At 46.6% G+C, this 25,858-nt stretch overlaps 1 long non-coding RNA gene across 1 annotated transcript in view; it reads right to left on the bottom strand.

Moving 5' to 3' along the window:
* Positions 1–21,532, bottom strand: part of LOC123376304 — a 120,043-nt gene extending 98,511 nt beyond the window's left edge. Inside the window, exon 1 of the long non-coding RNA XR_006581751.1 lies at positions 21,221–21,532. This is a non-coding gene — a long non-coding RNA (uncharacterized LOC123376304). The remainder of the gene's footprint in view (positions 1–21,220) is intronic.
* Positions 21,533–25,858: the final 4,326 nt, after the last annotated feature.

The raw sequence follows: 25,858 nt of genomic DNA, 5'->3' as shown, positions 1-25,858 counted from the left end.
TGCCTCTATCACAAAGTTCCTGCATGACTTGGAACAAATCACTTTAGTTCTTTGTGCTTGAGTTCACCATTTGCAAAATGGGGAGAATCTCTCCTTTCCTCTGCCCTTTGTCTGTCTCCTCTGTTTAGACTGTAAGCTTATTGGCTTATCATAGAATCATAGAATCTCAGAGTTGGAAGGGACCTCAGGGGGTCATCTAGTCCAACCCCCTGCTCAAAGCAGGACCAATCCCCAACTAAATCAGGCTTATGTGTTTGTACAGCACTACCTAACACAAAAGAGCTTGCCTGGAGTTTCTAAAGGCTACTATAATATCAATAAAATAAAAATACATAAATTTAATTAATTAATAACCACCAATTTTAATAGAGTTCCTGTATTTTCTGCTAAAGCCTCATTTAATATTCCATAATCAGCCAAGGCTGCCAAAGAGACGGCCTAAGAAAAGTCCTTTAGCCCACTTTAAAACATTCACAACAAATCTCCTTTTGGCTTGACATTTTTGCAATAGGTTGTTGCAAAGTGTCCCCATAACAGCTGCAGGCAGCTTGTGCCATCTCAGTGACCTTGTGCAGCAACGGTGCGCAAACTCTGAATGCCTGGAATGATTCTGCATTCTTACAGTGTGGTTGGTAGGATGGCGTACGGGGGAAATATCAGCAAGAGGCAATACAAAGTAAAGTGAGGTGGGGGAAGGAGATTGGGGAACTAGCTTGGGGAAAGGATAAACGAGGGGCAATCCCTACTTGCATGGTGGGAGGCAAAATATATAGGAATATGTCAGGCCGCACTGGGAACCTGGTGGCATACGGACTCACGCCCTGCTTTCCTGTTTGTGCTCAGACACATTGCTATGGGTAGAACAGGGCAGTCCTCCTCTAGGGCTCGTGGAAATAGACTATAGTGTTGCTACAGGGTGCCTGTGCACTGGAATAGCACCTCTCTCAGCCACTGAGTGGCTAGGAATGCCACATCGCTTATCTGCATAGGGTACCATATCATCATCCGAATCCCTCAGGTGGAACTATGGCTATGTGTTGCAATGCAAAGTCGGGCTCCTTTAAATTTCAACAAGCTACTTTTATTGCAATTTAACTGAAATTATTATTATTACAATAATGCCAAGAAGGCCCAACGGAGATCAGAGCTCTGTTGGGCTGGGCACTGTACATACACGTAGTAAGAGACGTCCCCACCCAATCTAAATAGGCAGGACAAAGGATGGGAGAATTTCTCTTTCAATATTTTCATGCAAAGTGAGCCTAGCATAAATTTAAGTTTTCTAGTGAACCATCAAAATCAGAGAAAGCCAGCAGATGCTTTCTTCCTGCCCTGTGCAGTTATTCTATGCAAGTATTTTAAACAGCATATATGAAATACTTCCAAAGGGTTTCCTGGGACGTTGCACATCCTAGACTTATTTGGACTTGGTAGGAACCAAACAATCAAAAAGAAAGAAAAATCTCTAGGTTAATAAGATTTCAGAAGGTAAGGAAAAAAGATTGCACAGAGGTATTGTGTGAGAGACAGTAAACCCATTTGCTATTCTCAGTTCTTATTTTAATGCACCAGATTTATGTTAGACATGGCTGAATTTATCGCCCTTTGGTCTATCAGGTACTTTGAGCTTTTAATACACAAGAGGTCCTACGATCTGTCAATTACCTTGTAAGGCTATTTCTCTATAAGAATTCTTTAGAATATCAAAATTAGTACTATGGGACCCCATTATATGTGTTTTAGCATCTCCTCTGCTTCTACCAGCTTCACTGGAAGTTTAAGACCCTCAGTTCCTTGCAGAATGCACTCAGCACTTCACAGGATTGGGTGTTCTAAAGAAAACAGTCAAAGTGACCATGAGATATACCCATATGCTCCTAGTTCAGCATCCTGAAAGCTTCAGGGGAATGGTTTACATTTTCATTTTGAAATTCCAAGCTCCACTGTTAACTTTGATGCTTAGTGTCTTTGCAAGTACAATCCTGGCGCTTGGCTCTGAGAGTCTGGACGGATTGTAACAACTGAACTGAGGAGGGAAAAGATCATATGGTTTCTTTCTAACACAGCGAAATTGTCATGGGCAGGAAGAGGGTTAGAGTGAATTATATTTCACCAAGGGAGGATATTGTTCAAAGGCCCTGTCCACACTAGATGAAAGAGCACCACAACAAACTATTGCTTAGAGTGCTTTGAGCTTACAATGCTTGTACAATAACTTCTCTTCATACAGCAACTGTGCAGGCTATTTTATAAGCACTGGTTGGCTGCAACGAAGCCTTCTGCTCAAGTCTTTCTGAGATGTTCATCTCAAGTCTTGCTGTGCTCTCCTATACTGTAAACCAGAAGCCACAAGCATAGCAGCTCCCCTGGTTCAGACAGTATTCCTTCTTCCTAAGTTCATCCCAGCATGGGATGTCTCAAATTTAGAATCTATCCAAAAGCCCCTATTCATTAAACAATGCTGGGCATCTGCACCCAGAGTCTCAGGGTGCATGGCTGCAAAGGGTGCCAGCTATGGACCCAAAAAAGGCTCTGCCAGAAAAACTGTTTCTACATGGATGAAATCAACCATTTCAAGGACAATATGACAATCAATCATTTCCTCAGTGGTAACAATTTTTCAATATGACACTCAGGTGTTCTAAGCAGTGAGTTGTGTCGCCCGACTGATGGAGAGATGGGACACCCTAAATGTCAACTATGTCCGTTAATTTTGTTTCAGATCCTCTCCACTTTTGTTACAGCTGTGTTAGTAGCTCTGTTACTTAATTATTAGGCCTGATAGTCAGGAAACTTGAGTTCTATTCCCAGTTCTGCCTTTGTCCTGCTGTGACACGTTGGGCAAGTTACTTAAACTGTCTCAGTTTCCTTCTCCATCTTCGTCTTGGACGTTTAGACTAAGCACTTTGGGGCAGGGAATCTCTATTACTGTGTGTTTGCACAGCACCTAGCCCAGTGGGACCCCGATCCTGGTTGGGGCCTCTAGGTGCTGCCATAATACAAACAAGCACAAATATCAGTGTGGACATTCTTTACATACTTATGGATCTCAGTCACCTCTGGGTTTTTACTGGTCTCAGTTAACAACATAAATAACTTTGTTACTCTGTTGCTTTTGCTTGCATTTCATGCTGCCCGTGGCTGCAGATGGGAAATATGGAGTAAAGAAAGACTTCTGCAGGGGCGTTCTTTGGGGCAGCTTATATGCGCATCCTGTGCAACTTTCTTCCCAGTCACCAAACAAGCAGGCCCTTATAGACAAGTCTGGACTGTTTCCTGGGCTCCCCTTTGCATCATCCGCGAATGGCATGACACTGTTGCTCTGAAACATTCTGCTGCTTCCCAGATCTCTGCTTCACTTCTGGTCCCACAACGCTTTCCTGATTGCATGGCTCTGCCCTGTATTTAATCATGCGAGGTGAGGCTCAACACAGCACTACCCAAGTGGTTTGCCTCAGGTCTGGAGCTCTATCCCGGCTCCCATTTCCTTACAGCAGTGTTTCCCAAACCTGGGACGTCACTTGTGTAGGGAAAGCCCCTGGAGGGCCAGGCCGGTTTGTTTACCTGCAGCATCGGCAGGTCCGGCTCACGGATCACTGCTCCAGGCCAATGGGGGCTGCAGGAAGCAGCACAGGCCAAGGGACATGCTGGCTGTCACTAGAAACTCTCCCCCCCAGGCCTCTGAGTAATTATAATCTGTGCATCAGTATCACCTTCCCTGTGAGGATCTCAAAGCATTTTACAAGTTATACTTAACTAATCCCCAAAGAATCCTTATTAAGTTAGGAGAACCCACTTATGTCAGAGTTTATCATCTGAATTAGGGGACCGATTCTGCAAAGCATTTAAGCATGTGTTAAATGGACTCCAGGATGATGTAAGCACATGGTTAAGTGCTTTGTTGAATTGGGGCCAAAAGAGAACACCTTTTTAAAAAATGATCTTTTTATTTAAATAGTGAAAAAAATGACTAAACTGAGTAAATTACATAATATTTTACATAGGAACAAAAATAATCCCACATTTCATCTTCATTTCTTATTCCTTTAAAAATCAGCCTGGAGATCTCTGTCGCTCAGCTTTTGGAGTGGGTGAGCTACTCTGACTTATTTTTAACATTTTGTGTGGTGTTGTTTATTGTACAGGGCTTAGATGCCACATGACAGGCATCCAAAAATGGTGTGAAATAAGTGTGAGAATCTGTGCCTTGGTCCTTTATTTAACAAGTGGCTAAACACCACTTAAACAACATGGCACTATCCAAATATGTCCTTGCAAAGTGGAATTTGTTAGTGGCGTCCCAAGAGCATAACACTCATTACCATTCACAATTATTTAGGCTAAATCAGTTCCCAGAGAAAATCCTAATGAAGGGGCCAGCTCTATTAAGCCATGTATACATTATCAGGTTACAAATGGGGAAAGAAAGGCACAGGCAGTTTGAGTGGTTTGGTAATGCTCACACTGCAAATCAGTGGCAAATATTGAAACGAAATCAGGATTCCTGGGTTCTCAGTCCCTAGTTCTAATCACTAGATGCACTGCCGTGAAATGCATGTACATACGCTTTCTTATTTTTGTTATCTTATTATGTTGTTCGTTACACTAGCCCCCATGCCAATCACTTAAAAGTGTATTCATCCAAGACTATTTGGGAACTATTTAAATGGTGCAGTTATTATGAATGGGCTGGGGGAGGGGGGGATTCTTTTTGTTCACCATAAAATAAAAATATAATAATTCTACTTTATGGTTATGTAAGATTAATGTTATAGATTTGAATCAGAAGAAATCAGGAAAAGCAAATATGTAGGTCTCATGGGAATAATAATTTTCCCGTGTTGCCCATTTATGATAATCCCACTTTCTAATGCCTGATTTTCAAAGACCAGAAGGCCAGTGTCATGCTCAAAAATGCACATCGCACTTGCTAGTGCAATTACTGCAGCATACGTCCAAATCCATATTTGGCAGCCATTAGATGTGAACAAATGCCTGATTTATAACTATAAGTCCAATAACGGTGCATGCAAATTAGGTGAACAATGTCAGTGCCTGTCCACATGTGGCCCAGACTTCCCAACCGAAGACATTTTTATTTTGAAAAGTAACTACACAAATGGGTCCTTGCATAAGTTAGGAGATGTACAGAGAATATTGAGGATAAATATAAGGGTTTTATCTACACACAGACACTCAGGAAAATTAATCTAAATTAACTAAAGGTGAATTAATCCAAATTAATCAAAGTGAATTAAACTAAGCCAAAGTAAGGCCGCTTTAATTTTGAATGAGTGTCCACACTGGGATTTAATGGAGTTTAAGTAATCCACTTCAAATTCACATCTTTACTTAATTCGGATTTACTTTCCTAAGTATCCCTGTGTAGACAAGCCCTAAATATTGGCCAGCTACCTCATTTACTGTGCACCATCTAGCCTGCACACTGAATGAGATCAGGGGGACGGCGGGGGGGGGGGAATAAAATGCACTCAAAGGTTGTATTGTTCTGCATAGGCAGTAAGTAGAGGACACAGTTGGGGCTGTGCAGGATCTTGTCTTGGGCACTTCCTGGTTTTTGAGGGCTTTACTTAGCATCCTTATTGCGCTTCCACACAGCTGTGTCATATTGACTGCAGGATACAGCATGTGCAGTGCTGGTGTTTGACTATAGCATGGAGGAGTAGGATGGTCTTGTGACTAACACACTACTCGGGGACTGAAGAGACTGTGTTCAGTTCATGCCTTTGCTATAGGCTTTCTACATAACTTTGCACAAGTCACTTAACCTCTCTGTCTCTCCGCTCCCCATCTTAAAATGGTTATAATAGGACTTCCTTTGTCTGTCTATTAAGACTGTAAGCCCTTTGGGTCAGAGAGTGAGTGAGTGTGTGTGTGTGTGTGCGCGCACGCACTGTGAGGATATGATCTCAGTCAGGGCATAGATGCTGGAACTAGGGGTATTGGGGGTGCAGCAGTGGTTTCCCATCATATACAGGGTTTACAGGTTGGTTCAAAGGCTCTCAGCACCCCCACTACATAAATTGTTCCAGCATCACTGAGTCAGAGTCTCTAGCTGCTCCCATTTTCATTTCCTGGGGTGGGTTCTGAGTGTGTTTTTCCAGAGCTGCACATCATGGATATATTTTGTCCTTTGTATGTATGCGACAAACCTTTCAATTTCACGTGAGCGATTTGGAGGATTAGATGTGAGTTGTGGCACATTTCCTCTTCTCTCCTTTAAGTTTCAACTCTGGTGGCCATTTTACTACAGCATGTGTTGCAACACCCCCATCGCTTTTCCATCAAGTATGGATGGGCTACAATAGCACCCCAGAGACAAGGCCACTTGAAGCCAACTTCTTTGTCAGCCTCAAAGGCAGAGCCAGTCTTGGGCAGGAAGCCCCTTGCTTTCTTTGGCAAGAATTGATGGTGAAGACAGGCAACGGATACAGCATGGCTGCCTTTTCTAGTTCTCTGCTGCACCAGCGTCACAGCACAGAGCTCAATGGAATGGGCTTCCTTCCTCCATAACCCTTGTGACCCAGTGAATCAGCTGGCTATCCTGGGATAGAAATACTGTATGCACATAGTTTCTCTTGAGTCTAATTGGAAAAGACAGCGGTCCGAGTGCATTTGGAGCCTCCTGCAGTTAACAGCAGCACAAATGGTCTTTAATATCCTGTTTATCATTTTGATTAACAGCTGGAAGATATTAAGTCTTATATCAGTCATGTGGCACACCAACTAAGAACAAAGGCAACAAAAAAAAATCTTTCACTCATTTCTAAAACCCTCCGGGGGTGGGTGGAAGTGTTAAACTTTTCTGAACTTGGAAAAAGTGATGTGAAAAGGATATTGTCAAAGCAGCTTCCTCAATTTCATACTGATCTTTAGGAAGCTTCAGACTGAAAATGAAAGCTTCTTACCCAAAGGTTTCTTCCATCTCTCAGTTATTATAGCAGTGCTAGTGAAGGCTAAGCTGCACACAGTTTTGTTATTGTAGGACTGTTCACGAATGCTTGGCTACTTGAACTCGGATTATTTTCCCTCAGGAATGAAACTTGGATTGGTGGACTCAAAAGTCACATGAACGTAGCAAACAGATACAAGATCAGGGGAAACAAGATCATTTTTCAGGCCTCATCAATGTTCTTTTAATCCACTCTAATCTTTAGAGCATCACAGATTTAAACTTAAACATTAGTATAATTGGCAGGGGATAAAAATGTCCATTCCAGTATCTCTCATTGCTATTTGGACAAAATTTAAATACTGGCAGCAGAAAATATATTAATGGACACTAGAAATACAGTTACTCTTTATTCTATGCCTCACTAAATTATATCATTTTCTTTCAGTTTGCTCAGCTGCCAGAGTGGGAAAATTGCTGAAAATGGACAAGACTATTAAAGAGTTTTATAACTGGCATAAACAGTTCCCATTCTCTCCAAGAAAGAAATACAATAGGAGTAGCATTAAAATAATAGCTTTTACTACAGTCTAGTGAAGCAACTGTTCAGAGTTTACACTGTAATTTGAGAAACCTGCAGGTGACTACAAGAATGCAGGGTCAAGGTAAAAAACAAAACAAAACATAGTGATGTGAATTATTAAAACATATAGGGCCAGATCCTCCATTGATGCCTGGCCTATTATGCCTATGTGATTTAGATCACTATAGATACGGTGGGAGAAACAAATAGGTATGGAATGCAAGGTGGTACAAAAGTTTATCACCATGAATGGGTGTATTACTCAGTACTGGTGAGAAGGGAGTTATCCAAAACTCAGGCTGATGATACCTTTACACCACCTTACTCCATCATGTATCCTGGATATGCTGCCTATGTTGCAAAAAAACAATTTTGAAAAATGTTTTAGGCCTGGTCTACACTAGGACTTTAATTCGAATTTAGCAGCGTTAATTCGAACTAACCGCTCAACCGTCCACACCAGGAAGCCATTCAATTCGAACTAGAGGGCTCTTTAGTTCGAATTTGGTACTCCACCCCGACAGGTGGAGTAACGCTAAATTCGACATGGCTAGCTCGAATTAGGCTAGGTGTGGATGCAAATCGAACTTAGTAGCTCCGGGAACTATCCCACAGTGCACCACTCTATTGACGCTCTGGACAGCAGTCCGAGCTTGGATTCTCTGACCAGCCACACAGGAAATGACCCGGGAAAATTTGAATTCATTTTCCTGTCTGGGCACTTTGAATCTGACATCCTGGCTGGACATCGGGGCGAGCTCCGCAGCACCTGCAACGATGCAGAGCTCTCCAGCAGAGGAGTTCATGTTATCTGTGAATAGAAAGAGGGACCCAGTATAGACTGACTGGGAACTCTTCGATCTGATCGGTGTGTGGGGCGAGGAGTCTGTGCTTTCGGAGCTGCGCTCCAAAACACGGAATGCGAAGACCTACGAGAAGGTCTCCAAAGCCATGAGAGACAGAGGATACAGCCGGGATGCAACGCAGCGCCGCGTGAAAATCAAGGACCCCAGACAAGGCTACCAAAAAATCAAAGCGGCAAACGGACGCTACGGAGCCTGCCACCACTGCCCCACCAGTGACCGTGGACTCTGACGATGGGACAGTGTCGACGGCCAGTTCCTCGGTGATGTTCGTAGACGGGGAAGATGAGGAAGGGTTTGTGGAGGACGTGGCAGGCAAGAGCGCTTACAACGCTGGTTTCCCCGACATCCAGGATCTATTCATCACCGTCACGGAGATCCCCCAACAACCCTCCCCGGCCATTAACCCGGACCCTGAATCAGGGGAAGGAGCAGTCGGTAAGTGCTTTAACCATGTTAACTTTTATTCTTAATATAACAGGAATCTTAACTGTGTGAAAAGGAGGACTCTCTATATATGGGGATAGAACAGAAATCATCCTTGGAGATCTCCACGAAGCTCTCCTTGCGTTAATCGAAAAGCATCAGCAGGAGGTTCCTGAGGAGAGCTGCCTTATTGGGTGCTCCGTGGTAGCACAGTTTTCCGCGCAAGGCTTTCATGAGGTACTCAGGGAGCACTGCCTCCCCGAGCACGGCTGCATCGGGCCCTGGTTCGTGCTAGCTTTCACGCAGCATGCGCTCTCTATCTCCTTCAGTGACCCTCCTCAGGGTGATTTCGCTCGGAGACTCCTGCATCTAATTAGGTTAATTACTGTAATTTTACGCCTGGTCCAAAGTATTTTTAAAAAATCTACGGACAGACGGCATAGCACAGACTCAGCACGCAGCTGCGTGACGAGCGTAACGGAAAGCCAAAGAATATAATGGACGCTCATGGAGGGAGGGGGGAATGAGGACGCAAGGTATCCCACAGTTCCTGCTGTCTCCGAAAAGTATTTGCATTCTTGGGTGAGCTCCAAATGCTTCTAGGGTCAAACACAGTGTCTGCGGTGGGTCAGGGCATAGTTCGGCAATTTGCGCACGCAACCCACCCACCACCAGAAGTGAAAACAATCCTCTGTTGACTCTTTTACATGTCACCCTATCTTTACTGAATGCTGCAGATAGATGCGATGGTGCAGCACTCAACACCAACATCCTTGCTCCCCCCACGCTATGGATGGCTGATGGTACAAAATGATGGAAATCCGTCCTCATCATCAGCCTATTGGCACATGGGGCAGTGCAAAAGGGCTGGTAACCATGCCGACTAGCATCAGTAAGGTCGATCAAGGGCGCCTGTCCCTAATTTTTGATGGCAGATGGTGCAATATGGCTGGTAACCGTCCTCATCATTGCAACAGGGGGCTGAGCTCCATCAGCCCCCACCCTTCATTGTAAATAAAAGATTCAATTGCCCCTGGACTAGCAGAGGGATGATGGGCTCCTTCATCCACACTCCTTAATGTCCTGCCTGGACTATCATTGCAGCTGGAGGCTTCCTTCCACTCATTTCTCACAAACAAGTCACTGTGTCTTATTCCTGCATTCTTTATTACTTCATCACACAAGTGTTGGGACAATGGTATGGTAGCCCAGGAAGGCTGGGGTAAGAACGGAATGAACAGGTGGTGTTGTTGCAGGAGCACCCCCTGTGAATAGCATACAGATCATAATTTCTGCAGGATCTGACACAGAGCAGCTGTGCTCTCTGGTTCTATGATACAGTGGTTATCTAGTACACTTGCCTATATTCTAGGCAGGACTGATTCTATTTTTAGAGACCAAAAAGGAGGGATTGACTCAGGGAGTCACTCCCAATTTTGGCTTTTGCGCCCCTGGCTAAGAGCAGCCAGGGGCACTTATGACAGCAGCAAATGGTACAAAAGGACTGGTAGCCATGATCATCTTAGTTCCAATTTATGGAAGGGTTTGGATGGTGCAATATGGCTGGTAACCATCTCTGCTGTCATGCAAAAGCAAAAGCATGCTGCTGTGTAGCGCTGCTGGCCCGCCTCTGTCAGCGGCATCTAGTACACATACGGTGACATACACAAAAGGCAAAACAGTGTCCATGGTTGCCACGCTATGGCGTATGCCAGGGCAATTCTGGGAAAACGGGCTTGAAATGATTGTCTGCCGTTGCTTTCCCGGAGGAAGGAATGACTGGCGACATTTACCCAGAACCGCGAAAATGATTTCTGCCCCAGCAGGCACAGGGGTCTCAACCCAGAATTCACAGAGACAGCCTAGACTCAGTTAATTGTTCGCAAAAATGTATCTTTGCAAGGAATTCACTCCCTGTTTCCCATCTCACAGCTTCCACTGTCTCCAGACCTGCCACAGCATCCCCCTCGCAGAGGCTGGCAAAGATTAGGCGGCGAAAGAAAAAGACAAGGGACAAGATGTTCGAGGAACGTATGGGCTGCTACCTAGCAGAGGCGGACCAGCAGAGCCAGTGGAGGGAGACCGTCTCTCTGTGCCAGCGCTCACACAGTGAACGGGAGGAGAGGTGGCGTGAGGAAGACAAGCAGGCGACTGAAACAATGCTTGGACTAGTGAGGGAGCAAACGGACACGCTCAGGCACCTTGTGGATGTTCTGCAGGACCGCAGGAGGACAGAGACACCCTGCAGTGTATCTGCAACCGCACTCCCCCGCCACAAAGTCCCATACCCCCCTCACCGAAAATAATCAGGAGGAGGGGCGGCCGGGGACACAGTGCTCAAGTACCCAAAAGCTATCATACCCTACAGTTGCCGAAGTCCTTCACTTCCAGACTCACAGTAGTCCCAATCCCAGTCCCATCCCCTAACTGTCTACTTAATTAATAAACATGCTTTGCTGTTAATTACTGTTTCCGTTATGTTTTTTCAAAGAAGACTGTGTTTGAATGGGGAAGGGGGTGGTTAATTGCATAGGACAGTCACCTTTCCCAGGGTACAGACACGGGGGCAGGATCAGCAGCGGGTCACACACACGGTGCAGTCAGTAGGCACCCTGGTCGGTTTTTGGAGGTGGTTTCCAGGATCTGTGTGGGCGGGGGAGATGTGACTTTGCAGCGGGGGAGGGCGGTTACAGATCTTATACAGCGGTCCTTGTCCTGGACCGCTGAGTCACGCAGCTGAGGAATCTGTATCCGTCCTCCTCCACCACAAGGTCACATATCCGCCCGCACACAGAATTCCATAAAGAGGGATGGCAGGCTCTGTTGAAAGAAGCCTTCCGGCACTGCGGACCGCTCTAGGAGCAGGAGCCTGTCATTCCTTGAGTTTAGAGGCGGTCTTTACATCACCGCACACCCTACCCAGCACAGCCTGCGTCCCAGTTTCAACCCTTTCACGAAAAGTCATGAATAAAGAAACCTTTGTTAAGTAATAATGGGACATGTATTTTATTTTTACACGTGTGCTGGAAGTGGGGGTAACGGGGTGAACGGGGTATGTAACCGAAGAGGAGAGTCAACAGTCAGTGGGTAAAGAAACAGGGGCAGGTTCAGCTTCTCTGTAAAGAAACTGAACAGTCACAGGTCATGCTGCTCGCTGCTCGCTGGTATTTGAAGAGTTCCTTGTCGCTGTCCCAGGCGCCTGTATAGGGCTTCATGAGCAAGTGCATTAGCGGGCAGGCTGGGTCCCCGAGGATGACTATAGGCATCTGCACATCCACAACAGTTATTTCGTGGTCCGGGAAGAAACTACCTTCCTGCAGGCGTCTGAGCAGCCCACAGTTCCTGAAAACACACACATCATGAACCTTGCCCGGCCACCCGACGTTGATGTTTGTAAAACGTCCCCTATGGTCCCCCAGTGCTTGCAGCACCATTGAAAAGTAGCCCAATTTCTCAGCAGCTGACTGTGGAAGACGTGGACGATAAAGTGCGAGGAGGAGAAAACGGCGATGATCGCAGCGGGCTCCGTGCTTGCAGTGCTGTGGCGTCCGCGCTGTCACTGACCAGAAAAGTGCACGAACAGATTGCCCGCAGGCGCTTTCACGGAGGGAGGGAGGGAGGTTGTGATTGACGGTTCAATGACGACACTTACCCAAAACCACCCTCGACACATTTCTTCCCCCAGCAGGCATTGGGGGCTCTACCCAGCATTCCAATGGGCAGCGGGGACTGCGGGAACTGTGGGATAGCTTCCCACAGTGCACCGCTTCCAAAGTCGACGCTGGCCCCGTGAATGTGGACTCAGAAATTCGAATTAGTGTATTTAGTATGGATACACAAATTCGACTTCATAAGGTCGAATCCACAAATTCGAACTAAGTTGATTCGAAATAGTCTTGTAGTGTAGACAAGGCCTTAGAGAGTTACAAATATTCAAGGTACTATTTATGTTTATCCCTGCATCTGTAAAGCCAGGTTTCTTAGTTACCACGAGCACAGTCTCACAGGGCTCAGAGGGAGCCATTGAGATATCTAATAAAGATTTAAAATAAACTCTATTCTAAAGACATCATGAGTGAAATGGTGACTTTTGTCACAGAATTTAGTGGGGCCAGGACTTGACCCCCTGACAAAAAAATCCTGATTTGGGGCCCTTCCAGGGTTAGACGGGAACGCCGTGTGTTCCACTGCGAAGCTGAGAATATTCTCTTTCCAGTGGGATAAAGCTACTGGGCTTGATTTTCAAAAGAGCTCAGCTCCCATACAGAACCTGGCCCCATTAGTGGATGCTGACCTCTTCTGAAAATATGGCCACTGATTTCCAGACCCAGTAGAGCTGAGAAATCACGAGCTTTAAAGCCAGGAGGATTTTTTTCTGTATCATAAAGGTGCCATTGGTGCAGGGCTAAACCCTGCCCAAGTTCTCCTTGCAGCCTTGCTCATGAAGGCAAATCAATTTGAGCAGGCCTGTAAATGGGATTATACTGAGTGTGAAATGAACGTCCTTCCCAAACTTGTTGTAGAGAAACACACTAGCTGTATCTAAGAGTCCTGTGGCACCTTATAGACTAACAGACATATTGGAGCATAAGTTTTCGCGTCTGACGAAGTGAGTATTCACCCACGAAAGCTTATGCTCCAATAAGTCTGTTAGTCTATAAGGTGCCACAGGACTCTTAGGCCTGGTCTACACTAGGACTTTAAATCGAATTTAGCAGCGTTAATTCGAATTAACCGCTCAACCGTCCACACCAGGAAGCCGTTTAATTCGACCTAGAGGGCTCTTTAGTTCGAATTCGGTACTCCACCCCGACGAGGGGAGTAGCACTAAATTCGACATGGCTATCTCAAATTAGGCTATGTGTGGATGCAAATCGAACTTAGTAGCTCCAGGAGCTATCCCACAGTGCACCACTCTGTTGACACTCTGGACAGCAGTCCAAGCTTGGATTCTCTGACCAGCCACACAGGAAACGACCCGGGAAAATTTGAATTCCTTTTCCTCTCTGGGCGCTTTGAATCTGATGTCCTGGTTGGACATCGGGGCGAGCTCAGCAGCACCTTCAACGATGCAGAGCTCACCAGCAGAGGAGTCCATGCAATCCCAGAATAGAAAGAGGTCCCCAGCATGGACAGACCGGGAAGTCCTGGATCTGATCGCTGTGTGGGGCGAGGAGTCTGTGCTTTCGGAGCTGCGCTCCAACAAACGGAATGCAAAGACCTACGAGAAGGTCTCTAAAGCCATGGCACTCAGAGGATACAGCTGGGATACAACGCAGTGCCGCGTGAAAATCAAGGACCTGAGACAAGGCTACCAAAAAGTCAGAGCGGCAAACGGACGCTCCGGAGCCCAGCCCCAGACATGCCGCTTCTACGAGGCACTGCATGCCATTCTAGGTGGGTCTGCCACCACTGCCCCACCAGTGACCGTGGACTCTGAGGATGGGATAGTGTCGACGGGCAGTTCCTCGGCGATGTTCGCCGATGGGGAAGATGAGGAAGGGTTTGTGGAGGACGACGCAGGCGACAGCGCTTACAATACCGCTTTCCCCGACAGCCAGGATCTCTTCATCACCCTCACAGAGATCCCCTACCAACCCTCCCCGGCCATTAACCTGGACTCAGAATCAGGGGAAGGATCAGTCGGTAAGTGCTATAAACATGGAAACATTTATTTTTTAAAAAACAGGAATAAAAACTATATAAAAACTATATAAAAACTTTTCCATATAAAACTATATAAAAAGAAGGTCCACACATATAGGGATGGAACAGAAATCCTCTTGGGACACTTCCACGAAGCTCTCGTAGAGGAGCTCGAAAAGCCTCCGCAGGAGGTTCCTGGGGAGAGGTGCCTTATTTGGTGCTCCGTGGAAGCACACTCTTCCGCGCCAGGCCATCCTAACGTACAGCGGAATCATTGCCTCCACCAGCATGGCAGCATACGGTCCTGGTCTGTGCAGGGATTCTAGCAGCATCCTCTCTCTCTCTCTCTCCCCGAGTGACCCGCCTCAGGGTAATCTCGTTCGGCGACTGCTGCATCTAATTAGGGCAATTAGTGTACTGTTACTATTGTGAATGCTTGACTTTTACTTTGCATAGCAATGACCTTCGTTTAACAGCCATGTGTTGGAGGCCGCAGAGGAAAAGCATATAGTGATCTTTCCCGGGCACAGCCGCGAGGGGCTGGAACAGGGTCAGACTTTATGCTTTCCAGATTGCCTTCAGCGGGAGGGCACAGCTATCCATTAACTGTTAAGCAGCCTATAGTGTAGGGCTTACCAGGCCTGGCTGCTACACGGATTCAGCTGTACCGCCCCGCTTGTCCGATCTCCTGTGCAAGACTGCAGCCAATGAAAGCGTATTCCGAAATCTCGAACTTGTCCTGAGAGCTCGTGAGACTAGGTGCCCTGTATGGTCTTGTTCACAGAAACTGAGTAGACTGTGTTCAGTGTTCGCAAACATGTATCTTTTCAAGGACATCACTTCCTTTTTCCCATCACACAGCTGCGGCTCTTTCACGAACTGCCTCGGCATCCCCCTCACAGAGGCTGGCGCAGATTAGGCGGCAAAAGAAAAAGACTAGGGACGACATGTTCTCGGAACTGATGGCCTGCTCCAGAGCCGAGGCAGCCGAGCAGAGACAGTGGAGGGAGACCCTATGTCAGCACCAGCGCTCACACAGCGAACGGGAGGACAGGTGGCGGCAGGAAGACCAGCAGGCGACTCAAACGCTGCTTGGGCTAATGAGGGAGCAAACGGACACGCTCCGGCGCCTTGTAGATGTTCTGCAGGACCGCAGGCAGGAGGAGAGAGCCCCCCTGCACTGTATCTGCAACCGCCCTCCCCCGCCACAAAGTCCTGTCCCCCCCTCACCCAAAATAACAAGAAGGAGGGGTGCTAGGGGCCGTGAAAACTGTCTCTGCACCTCAGCAGAGCACTCATGTACCACACAGCTCTCATGCAATAAATTTTGAGAAGTGCTTCCCTTCCTGGATCACCCAGTACAAAATCCAAGTTTCATCCCCCCACTGTGTAGTTGAGTATTAAAAGTAGTTTGTTGTTATTCACTGTTCCCGTCACGTTTTTCTTGTCAGAAGACTTTGTGTGAAGGGGGGGGAGGGGTTTTTTAATTGCATAGGACAGCCTCCATTACCAGGGTACAGACTTGGGGGCAGGATCAACAGCAGGACACACACAGACTGCAGTCACTAGGCACCAGGGTCAGTCTGGGAGGTGTATGCTGTCCCGGGTCAGTCTGTGAGGTGTATGCTGCCCCAGGGTCCTAGCGCCTGCCATCCACAAATGGCAAGGCAGGCTGCCCTTACCATGCCCTTCCACCCTAGCCACAAGCCTCTCCGATGCCCTGAGCCCCAGCAAGAGCCCTCATCCACGGACACATACTCACCCTTCCCACACACCCCTCACCCCTTCCTACGCCCCAACCCCCAGCCCAGAGCCTGCATCCAAACTCCGTCCCAAAGACGGCACCCCTCACCCCTTCCTGCAAACCCACCCCTTCCTGCACACCCACCTGCAACCGTCCTCCCCCCAGAGACCGCTGTAGGAGCAGGAGCCTGTCATTCCTCTAGTGTAGAAGCGGTCTGTACATCAGTGCACACCGTACCCACCACAGTCCGCGTCCATGTTTCAACCCTTGAACAGGAATTCATAATAAAAGAAAACTTTGTTAATAATCAGTGTTCCATTAAATTTATTTTAAAACGTGTGTTGGAAGGGGGGAAACCTGGAGAACGGGGTATGTAACCGCAGATCGAAGTCAACAGTCACTGAAACAGGCTAGGTTCAGCTTCTCTGTAAATCAAGTGGACAGTCATAGGTTACCCTGCTCTTCGAGGAACCTAGCTTTCAAAGCCTCCCGGATGCACAGCGCTTCCCGCTGGGATCTTCTATCGGCACGGCTGTCTGGCTGAGCGTAATCAGCAGCCAGGCGATTTGCCTCAACCTTCCATCCCGCCATAAAGGTCTCCCCCTTGCTCTCACAGAGATTGTGGAGCACACAGCAAGCAGCAATAACAACGGGAATATTTTTTTCGCTGAGGTCCGAGCGAGTCAGTAAGCTCCGCCATCTCCCCTTGAGACGTCCGAAAGCACACTCCACCACCATTCTGCACTTGCTCAGCCGGTAGTTGAATAGTTCCTTCTCACTGTCCAAGGCGCCTGTATAGGGCTTCATGAGCCAGGGCATTAGCGGGTAGGCTGGGTCCCCGAGGATCACTGTAGGCATCTGCACATCCCCAACCGTTATTTTGTGGTCCCGGAAGAAAATACCTGCCTGGAGGCGTTTAAACAGACCAGAGTTCCTGAACACACGCGCCTCATGAACCTTGCCCGGCCACCCGACGTAGATGTTGGTAAAACGTCCCCTATGGTCCACCAGTGCTTGCAGCACCATAGAAAAGTAGCCCTTTCGGTTAATGTAATGGCTGGCCTGGTGGGCTGGTCCCAGGATAGGGATGTGAGTCCCATCTATAGCCCCACCGCAGTTTGGGAATCCCATCGTGGCGAAGCCATCTCTGACAACCTGGACGTTTCCTAGAGTCACTACCTTTGAGAGCAGTTGCTCAACGATTGCGTGGGCTACTTGAATCACAGCAAGCCCTACGGTAGATTTGCCCACGCCAAAGTGGTTCGCTACTGACCGGTAGCTGTCTGGCGTTGCAAGTTTCCAGAGGGCTATGGCTACTCGCTTCTGCACAGTCAGGGCTGCTCGCATCCGGGTGTCCTGGCGCTTCAGGGCAGGGGACAGCAAGTCACAGAGTTCAAGGAAAGTGCCCTTACGCATCCTGAAGTTTCGCAGCCACTGTGATTCATCCCAGACCTGCAGCACTATGCGGTCCCACCAGTCCGTGCTTGTTTCCCGGGCCCAGAATCGCCATTCCACACCATGAACTTGACCCATTGCCACCATGATCTCCACTGCGCGGCGTACCCTGCTTTGTGAGAGGTCTGCGCCACTCTGTGACTTCCTGTCCTCACCGCGCTGACGGAGCCTCCTCGCCCGATTTCTCAGCAGCTGACTGTGGAAGAGGTGGACGATAAGGTGCGAGGAGTTGACGACGGCCATAAGTGCAGCGATGATCGCAGCGGGCTCCATGCTCGCAGTGCTGTGGCGTCCGAGCTGTAACCGACCAGAGAAGGGCGCGAACAGATTTCCCGCCGGCGCTTTCAAGGAGAGAGGGCGGGAGTGACGGTTGAATGATGACAGTTACCCAAAACCACCCTCGACACATTTTTTCCCCCAGCAGGCATTGGGGGCTCTACCCAGCATTCCAATGGGCAGCGGGGACTGCGGGAACTGTGGGATAGCTTCCCACAGTGCACCGCTTCCAAAGTCTACGCTGGCCCCGTTACTGTGGACTCAGACAGTCGAATTAGTGTATTTAGTGTGGATACACAAATTCGACTTCATAAGGTCGATTCCACAAATTCGAGTTAAGTAGATTCGAAATAGTCTTGTAGTGTAGACGTACCCTTAGTTGCTCTTTACAGATCCAGACTAACACGGCTACCCCTCTGATACTAGCTGTATCTGTTCATCTCAGGAAACGTTATGTGCTAATTCCACATGGAGCATGAGGCAGCAAACAGCTGATCTGAAATGCTTGTCTTTCAACCCTCCTACAAATTGCCAGACCAAATTTAAGTTGCAAAAAGGAGAACACAACACCAGCTAATCGCATATGTCATGGGTGTTGTCTCTTCAGAGTACTGGGCACCAGAGCTCCATTCCCTTCTGTATGCCTGACCAGTCCTAATTTTCCATTACAGCAGTCTCAAGGTAGGATTACTTTTTGAGAAATTTGATAGCCTTAGTGTGCCCTGCATTAAGGGGATCAGACACTAACATCCTCTTATTTCTGAATAGAGCCATTTGTCAGCAGATGCTCACGGTCATTCTGGGTTATATAGTAGCTGGTGCTTTTTATAGTACAGATCCAGTCAACTGATAATTAATCCAATAATGCCCATACATCTCCTGTTATCTCTCAGTAACACGGAACCTGAGCAGTGAACAGGGAGGTTTGTTAACCATACACTGTCTTTATAGTTGCCACAAAAGCTTTAGTGAACATCACTAAGTCTCTTTCCAACCAAAACTGGATTTAAACTGGGGGTGAAATTCTAAGTGGTCAAATAAAAAGAAATAGCCCTTTTATTAGGAAGATGGGTTTTGTAACTCCTCCTCCTGCAGGTGGTGTTCCCAGAAATATAGAATCTAAGAGAGAGATGGCTTCTTTGGAGAAGAGCTCCTGCAATCAGAGCATAACCTCCAGCCCCTCGCTTTTTATCCTAAGGTGGGAGTAGAGTTGGGACTCCAGGACCTCTAGCCAGGAGATGGACCAGTGCAAACATATGGAAAAAGACCTAGAGAAATCCTGTTTGATTCGAGGGATGAAAAACTGCTAATAAAAGGTAACCTGCATGGAACTTAGAATGCAGCCTACATGTCTCAATCAAGGTACTGAAAATAAACCTTAGGCTAGGTCCTAGGCCCAGCACTGAGTGAGACCTTTGCACAGAGACATTATAGGCCAGATCCTCAGCAGGTATAATTGGAATAGCTCCATCTGGCCCTATGCAAGCTGACGAGCATGCTCCCCTTCCAGGTGAGAGTGCTCAGCACCGCTCAGGATCATTTGTCCCAGAGGCGGAAGGGCTTTTATTCTCCACAGATTCCAGGCTTTTGCTTCCTCATTTCCATATCTCTGAAGGAATCTGCAACTGGCTGGAGTGTCCCTTTGCTTTTGAAACATGTTATTTGCCTTGAGCTCCTTGTGTTATTACAAAACACCAATACAGAAAAAGAAAATAAAGAACAGACCTTAGAAACAAGTGGAAAGCAGAGTGGAAATGGTTTCTGCCTGGGCAATTGAACACATGCTGTAAACAGAAAAAAGGACTATTTCATCTCAATTACAATGCTCTTCTCTCTAGTGGAAGCTGAATCTAATGGCTTTCAAAGCATCCAGAGATGAGAATTCAAACTGAAATTTTATATCACGCGCTAGCACCCTGCTGGCAATACACTATAGATGCTGTAGTAAAAACAACACAGACCCTCTACCAGCAGTGAGAGAGACTCTGCACATGCCCCCTTCCCCACATCCATTGCAACTGACTAGGTTCATGGAGTTCATATCAGCACATTGCTGAGTATGTCCTGCAGCCACCCTGGAAATAAGCAATGCTCCCTCAGAGGGTCACCTTTCATTTCCATTTCCCTTTCCACCCCAGATGTCCTTTTTTCATCAGACCACAGTAAAGCATGTGGCATCAGACTGTCACTGAAGTTACTGTGACACTTTTTATTGACACAGCATGTATATCCCTGACACAAAATATGTTACATACACAAATAATCATGAATCCCCATCCTGCACTTTAACAACAAGATCAAACTCCCCCCCTATCCTTCTACTCAATTATATGCTGGCAAAAGGTTCTCTCTGCAAGTAATGAGGCTGTTTTTGTTTAGTCCCTATACAAGCTGTTATGGATAGACTCTCACTTCTGAAAACAACAGTAATACCCACAGCAGATAAATCCAACATGAAAGGGCGGCCCTGATACAATAGTAACATAACTGAAGATTTTGTTTTTGCTTTCTGGTTTTAAATGCACACCAGACAGTAAACTGACTTGTTTTAAATGCCTAAGTCCATCCTGCAGAAACTTGCCTTATTCATTATATTTTATACAGTAGAAGGAAATGTGCAACTGACATTAAGCAATCAAAAATTTGCCAGTTAAATATCAATGTTATTTTCCAGTCAAGGAACTTTGCAAAATTTAAAATTGTTTTGAGGAAGACTTTGTTCACACTTGCAGGTGTGATAAATCAGATAACTGGCATTCCCTAGCAATGCAACAATCTTAAGACATCATCTTCACCAGTCATACTTGAGCTGTCACACACCTGAGTTTCTTTCCATCACTAATTCATATTTTTTGACTCATGAATTCATACCAGGTTAGGGAGATCAAACAACAAACCCATTTTTGAAAGATTATGAACGTATAATCCCTCTGCCACTTGTTGTCGGCAGCAAAAAGTGCCAGGTTCAATTATCTAGGGGTTCCTTCTGAAAACACCACCAGCTTGTGCCCCATCCAGAAACCTGGGAAAACTAACTTACCTCTCCTACACACACTTAATAGGCAATACTTTCCCCTCACAAACACTGAGTCCAAAACAAAGAACTTCATGAGGGGGAGGGTTATGAGGGAGAAGGCACAGAATAAACTTGGGAAAGCCAGCAATTAATAAATCCACAATATCTATTAGAGAAGTTCCCCCCCCCAGGTGTCTTGTCAATAGTCTTCACTTCCACCCCTCTCTCATGGCTGAGTGGCTGCTGAAGCAATGCAATCTCACATTAGTCACTTCTTCCACCCCTACTCCCCACTCACAGTTTGTTGTCCAGGGTTGACAGAGTCCAAACTTCAGGCAGGCCCATGTCCAGCCCCTAAGGAAAGCGTTGCTTAGCTTGCTCCAGGAGTTCTTATCACCTGACCCAGCTCAAATTTCATTATTGGTCCTGTTGATAAGGGAGGCCCTCACCAAAGTCCTTCAAGCTAGGCTGCTGCTACTGCTGCTGCTTCAGGCCAAACCACCTCAGCACCATTACTCAGCTTGAAACTCTCTCTTTGTTGTATATCACTTCAGGCCATCCCCTATCATGCTCCCCTGAGTCTTCAAAGAGAAATTAATGCTTTATCTAATCAGCAGTAGTAGTCTTGGCTGTAAAGAGACTCTGCCAACAGCCAACAACCACCCCTTTTTACCTCTTTCTAGCATTGTCCAGGCTTCTCTACCCATCTGAGCCAGACAGCAGTTTTGCTCAGAGTGACCCCTCACCCTGGGTGTGTCCGGTGCTGTTCTTTTATCCTTTCATTACCCAGCAGAGATAATAATGTTTTACTGCTCCCAAAGTTAAAACTTAACTGAATTTTCACCAGAATTCCCCAAACTGTCACATCACAGGTATGCAAATGAGGCCTGGCCCTTTCAGCTATTTCCATTTGCCCAATAACGGATGGCAACAGACAGCTCCCTTCCCTAATGGGCCCCCTGTCCATCTGAGTTCTCAAGCAACTCTGTGCTGTTCTTCTCCCTGTCCACCAACAGGTGTCACTAGGAGCTCCTTACGCTCAGGCTTCAAGCCACAGGGCTTATGTAGCCAAAGAACCTCTGTCAGACTGCTCTTACTTATGCTTCTTGTCAGTATCCCCAAGGGTAACAAGGTGGGATACAGCCGTCATGGCAATTTGGGCTCTCCAGGCAGTGGGGGAACACCAGCCACCCCCACAGCACTCACACAGGAGCCACAGCAATGATTCTGCACTGGGAAGAGCCTCCAGGGGCTGGGAAGCCAGCTCTGGGACATCTTCGTTCTGGTGATGCGGTGCACAGCTGCCTTAATACAGGGGTGGATCTAGCCCTATAGAAGTGTCATTTAGGAACTGAAATGTGGACTTTTGCATCCTGATTTAAGTTCTCAAATCTGAAAGTTGGCCCCTCAGGGCACTGAAACTGAAACAAAAATAGCACCATGAAATACAAACAGCAGCCAGATAGGCCTGCACCCAGTGTATCAGGCTATTCCTTTGCCTTGTATAACTATAACATTCCGTATATTTATTCCTGACTTGGGACTGCTACACGTACACACACACACTTACAGAATCAATACAGCGTTAACCACCCAAGGTTTACCGATAGCAGCAGCATTTCCGGCTTTGTAGCGGTAAAGGTTTGTGTGTAATTGTTTCTAAGTAGGCGCAGTAAAGAGACCATTTGTTTTGTTGAACTGGAATTCTCAGTAGACAGGGTCTGCTTCTTTTTCAATTGCTTTCTTTCTCTCTCTCTCTCTTTCTCTCTCTCTCTCTCCCCTCTCCCTCTTCCCCAACTACCCAAATTCACCCTCTTTGTCTCAAGGCAGTTTTAAGGCGCTATCTCTGCAGTCATTTTATTATATGCAGCAGAAGGCAGGCAGATTTAAATACACTGGGGTAGGGGTTAAAACAATGTGGAGTACTTGTGGCACCTTAGAGACTAACAAATTTATTTGGGCATAAGCTTTCATGGGCTAACGCCCACTTCATTGGATGCATGGAGTGGAAAACACAGTAGAAAGATATATATATATACATAGTACATGAAAAGATGGGGGTTCCCTTACCAATTCTAATGAGACAATTCAATTAAAGTTGGCTATTATCAGCAGGAGGAAAAATCAATTTTGTAGTGGTAATCGGGGTGGCACATTTCAAACAGTTGACAAGAAGGTGTGAGTAACAGTAGGGGGGAAATTAGCATGGGGAAATTAGTTTTTAGTTTGTGTGATGACCCGTCCACTCCCAGTCTTTATTCAGGCCTAATTTGATGGTGTCCAGTTTGCAAATTAATTCCAGTTCTGCAGTTTCTCATTGGACTCTGTTTTTTAAGTTTTTTTGTTGAAGAATTGCCACTTTTAAGTCTGTTACTAAGTTTCCAGGGAGATTGAAGTGTCTCCTACTGGTTTTTGAATGTTATAATTCTTGATGTCTGATTTGTGTCCATTTATTCTTTTGCGTAGAGACTATCCGGTTTGGCCAATGTACGTGGCAGAGGGGCATTGCTGGCACATGATGGCACATATCACATTGGTAGATGTGCAGGTGAACGATCCCCTGATGGTGTGACTGATGTGGTTAGGTCCTATGATGATGTCCCTTGAATAGATATGTGGACAGAGTTGGCAACAAGGTTTGTTGCAGGGATAGATTCCTGGGTTAGTGTTTTTGTTGTGTGGTGTGCAGTTGCTGGTGAGTATTTGCTTCAGGTTGGGAGGCTGTCTGTAAGTGACGACTGGCCTGTCTCCTAAGATCTGTGTGAGTGGGGGATCGTCCTTCAGGATAGGTTGTAGATCCTTGATGATGCACTGGAGAGGTTTTAGTTGGGGGCTGAAGGTGACAGCTAGTGGCATTCTGTTACTTTCTTTGTTGGGCCTGTCCTGTAGTAGGTGACTTCTGGGTACTCTTCTGGCTCTGTCAATCTGTTTCTTCACTTCAGCAGGTGGGTATTGTACTTTTAAGAATACTTGATAGAGATCCTGTAGGTGTTTGTCTCTGTCTGTGGGATTGGAGCAAATGCAGTTGTATTAGAGCTTGGCTGTAGACAATGGATCGTGTGATGTGGTCTGGAGGAAAGCTGGAGGCATGCAGGAAAGTATAGTGGTCAGTAGGTTTCAGGTATAGGGTGGTGTTTATGTGATCATCGCTTATTTGCACTGTAGTGCCCAGGAAGTGGATCTGTTGTGTGGACTGGTCTAGACTAAGGTTGATGGTGGGGTGGAGATTGTTGAAATCCTGGTGGAATTCCTCAAGAGCTTCTTTTCCATGGGTCCAGATGATGAAGATGTCATCAATGTAGACAAGTAGAGTAGGGGTGTTACAGGATGAGATCTGAGGAAGCGTTGTTCTAAGTCAGCCATACAAATATTGACATACTGTGGGGGCCACGTGGGTACTCATAGCAGTGCCACTGACTTGAAGGTATACATTGTCCCCAAATGTGAAATAGTTGTCGATGAGGACAAAGTCCAGCCACCAGATAGGGGTTGTCACTCATATTACCCAAACAGTCTTCCATAGGGCTGGCAGGGTTTCCCTAATGGCCCAGGTTTACACTGGTTTCCCTAATGGCCCAGTTTGGTTGGTTTGTTTGTTTTTTGATGGGGGAGAGAACTGTGGGTTACTGTCTTAGGCAACATAGGACTCCAGATTCTTAGCACTTCCTATTTGCAATGCCTACAGACCCCAGTCATTGGTGGGTGGGATCAAACTAGATGGGACAGAACACCACTCCCAGGGGGAGTGTGGGTTACACATTGTCCTTGTCATAGTACCTTAGAAATTAGAGCGTGGGGTGGAGGGGAGGAGACCATTCTGTTAGCTCAGCCAGATCATGCAGGGTTGTTCCTCAGAATCTCTCTCTTGCACACACAGACAACCCCTCACTTCACTGTGTGTCACTGTGAGTTCATGGTATGTTTCTTTTCGGACGGCTGTTACCATGTTATATGTACTATAAGACAGAAGACAGGTTTAGCAGATCCTCCAAACATTGGGCTCCAGCCCTTGGTGGGATCCCAATAAACAGCTACTAGTAAAGGGGCAATCTTCACTAGGGCTAGGAAACAAAGGGACCCTAGGAACAAAAGTTGAGTGGATAGTTATTGAACATACAGAATAATTCCTCATTAAGCCCCTAGATAGGATACCCAATAGGAAAGTACAAAGCTGCCATTGTCCTTAAAGGTGCCACTTCAAGTCCACCCCTCTTGGGGGCGGGGGAGGAGACATTAAGCCTTAGGCATGAGCTTGGATCTGCCTCTGGCGTCATGGGTCTCCCTATTGTCTGTCAGCCTCCCCTCTGCCTTATGGGCCTACATCCGCTGTTATACAGCCTGTGCTGCTGCTTCGGTCACAAACCAGAAGCCCCTGCCCCCTAGCCCCAGTGTCTTGCTAAGTAGAGCTGGGTAGCTCACAGGTTGCTGCCTCCATCCTGCTGCTTACATACCCTACCCTCTGTCACTTCCCCCTACGAAAAAGTCCTATAGAACTGAACAGGGAACAAAACAATTAGCTTTCATGAAAGTTACAATACAAACCTACTCAACTAAATTAATAATCTCTTCTGTCTATACATTTTTGAGCCACCCTACAGAACTCTGTGTGAAGAGATACAATTTTTGGTTACATTCTATAGGATGGTCCAAAACACCTGTAGAAAAGGGTTTTTTTCTTCTATTCTATAGAACTTTCCTATACAAATGTGTGTCCCATTGTGCACACTTCTGGGCACGCAATAATCTGGTCCCTGCCCCTGCTAAAATGACCTATGTCCCAATTATTTCATTCCACCTTAAGGTGGCATCCAGTGATGTGCTACCAGGCTCACTACACTACATTTTCTGTTTTTTTATTCATCTTCATAATGTTTTATATATTTATTAACCCTCCTTACGAATCCTGTGTGGTAGATGAGAATAGTTATCTTGATAC

This window comes from Mauremys mutica, chromosome 8 (assembly GCF_020497125.1).
Source record: "Mauremys mutica isolate MM-2020 ecotype Southern chromosome 8, ASM2049712v1, whole genome shotgun sequence".
NCBI classification, from domain to species: Eukaryota; Metazoa; Chordata; order Testudines; family Geoemydidae; genus Mauremys; species Mauremys mutica.
The sequence above is the reverse complement of the archived record's forward strand: the minus strand, read 5'-3'. Positions and strand labels throughout refer to the sequence as shown.